This window comes from Gavialis gangeticus, unplaced genomic scaffold, assembly GCF_001723915.1.
Source record: "Gavialis gangeticus isolate Ggan-Ray unplaced genomic scaffold, GavGan_comp1, whole genome shotgun sequence".
In the NCBI taxonomy this organism is placed as follows: Eukaryota; Metazoa; Chordata; order Crocodylia; family Gavialidae; genus Gavialis; species Gavialis gangeticus.
In genome coordinates this window covers 44889834-44892374 of record NW_017729030.1, presented here as the reverse complement: position 1 = coordinate 44892374, position 2541 = coordinate 44889834, and the positions used below count along the sequence as shown (strand labels likewise).

The window sequence follows — 2541 nt, the reverse complement described above, 5'->3', positions numbered from 1 at the left end:
CACCCCACCCCACCCACGCATACACAACTCAATGTGTTGTGATGGGGCTGGCTGGGGCATGAGGGTGCTCCAATGTGGGGCTTGCCAGCAGGCATCCCCCTCACTGAAACATCCCTGTCAGCATCTACATGTGTGTAGATGTACAATAAAGAACACCACCATAGGATAGCACTTGTGTTTATAAGTACACCTGCAGCAAAGTTAAATAGCTTACTACAGTCTAATAGGGGTGCATCTGTAGATGCATGACTTTTACTGTGGAGCTGATTAGTCTACTCCGCAGTAAATGTCTCATGTAGATGCTCCCAGCATGAAGCAGAGGGTAAATTTACCACTGCTATAACAGTTATCTTTGTTGTGTTACTAAGTAATTTTGATGATCTATCTAAAGTCCACGGCTGTGCCCTACTTTTAAAAAGGGCCCTACTTTTAGGGAGGAATTGGGATAGTGCTTGTGTGTCAGGGCTTGATAAACGCAAATAAAACTGAAATGCCATTGGTTTGAGAAGTGGCAACCTTGTTATGTAACAACCTGGAGGCTCCCGTGGTTGCATTTTGAAAAACCTGGAGTCACTTTCTTCCATAGTGGAAGCATCTGCACTATTTATTGATTGATTTATTTGATTTGTCCTTCTCCAAAAAGGCTCATGGAAGCTTACAATAAAAACAAGATAAAATATAAAAACAGATAAAATATTAAAGTAATAAGTAATAAAGCAATTCCCCAAACAGTACCTTAGACCTTAACTCCACTTGCAGTAACATAATATGGGCTAGGTGAGGAGGGCATGTTTCCCAGGCACTGCCTAAGAGGGAGGTGGATGCCTTACTCCTGCTTCCTGCTCAGCTTGTACTTCCCAACTACAGGAAGCAGCAGGTTCAGGAAGTGTGGGTCACAGAGTGCAAAGTGTTCCAGAAGTCATAGTTTTATAGGGCAGCAGGGGAGTTTGCTTTTGGGCTAGGGACAAACATTCAAAAAGCCTGAGCCTGAATTGATTCAATCTTTGCAGGTTAGTCTAACCTGGCTAGGCTAAACCATATTTATAACCAGACAGACATCCCAGAAATGCAAGCACATGCCTGCAGTGGCTCAAGCTAAAAGCGGGGGGGCGGGAGGGAGTGCTATTACAGCCCTCCCTTCCCTTGCACATCACTGAGCTGAGGCGGGGCATGGCCAGCCCCCTGCAGGATGTTCTGATTGGCCCAGCTGGGAATTGATAACAGTGTTTATCACCACATTAAGAAAACAGAGGGACATTACCAGCTACCTGTTGATTTTGCCTGTTGATTCAGCACTGACTGTAGCCAGCACGTGGTCTGCTAGCTGTTACACAGACACCTCTCTGCAAGGCAAAGGGGAGGGGAGAATTCCTGCTTAGTAGCGAGTGGTGAAGGGGAGGTGGGGAGCAGCCCACAGTCTCTGCAGCTGAAGCCAGGGAGCAGAGGGCCCCACCCAGCCCAGAGAGCATGCCGGGATGCTAAGGGAGTCTGATTTATCTAAAAACAGCAAGGGGTTTGGAACAGAATGCATAAACTGGTTTCCCAAATTAGTTAATTCTGATACTATATTCAACCAGGTTTATATCAAACCAGTTTCAGCCATTTTCAAACTGATTTATGTGCACTGAACTTCAGTTCTGTTAAAGGTTTAAATCAGTCTCTGATCACTTACGCTGGTTTGTGTGTAATGTCTGTCTCCAGACCTTGTAGTAAGGGACAATTGACCTCATTTTTTGCCAACCAAATTCAGCAGATTTTTCCCTCCCAACATGGGCTTCAGTACCAAAAAATGAAGTGAAAGTTTCCACCCAGCAGCAGCCAACTCCACTGCTTCTCTAAAGAACTACCTGTCCCAGAATGTTTTGCACTCTATGATACATTTCCTGTGCCTGTTGCTTGTAGCTACTCTGCATGCTGCCTTGTGGGGAGGGCTGAAAGAGGTTTACCCTCTGCGCTTTTGCCCACCTAATAAAACCCTGGACAAGTAGAGTTTTATTACGACTCCTAAAGATGTCGAGACTCAGGCTGTGGCAGGCCTCAAGAGGGAGGAAGCTGAAGGTGACTATGGGGATGAGCTTCCATGTATTGTCTCTGAATGAACTTGGGGCACAACTGGAAATTGCAGGAGGTTGCTGTCAGCTTACCTTTGGGATTGTGATGAAACATAGAGGAGGCAGTTCCTTAGTTATGTAGGACACCGGCCATTTAAGGCTTTCTGTAAAACTTGCCTAAAATTTGGAAATGGGGCACCAAATAAATTTTAAAAGGGCAAATGATTTATTTAGTGATATATAATTTTGTGATATCTGAGTAACAGTTCTGCAGTGGCAACTTATATTGAGTTGGGATAAAGAGTTGTCCCACTTAGTGTTACCTTCCATTATATGACCTTGACAACCTTTAGTATAAAACATTCCTCTTCCTAATGCAGGTCAAGACAAAAGCTGGAACAGGCAGAAGACTTTGGGACTAGAAAATAATGGGTTGGGTTTGTTTGTTTTTTTGGGGGGTCCCCAACTCCCCTCCATTCCCCCCACCCCC

General features: G+C 44.9%; 1 protein-coding gene across 2 annotated transcripts in view; it reads left to right on the top strand.

Moving 5' to 3' along the window:
- The window catches only part of INPP4B (inositol polyphosphate-4-phosphatase type II B), a 437109-nt gene that overhangs the window by 160115 nt on the left and 274453 nt on the right, over positions 1 to 2541 (top strand). The window lies entirely within an intron of this gene.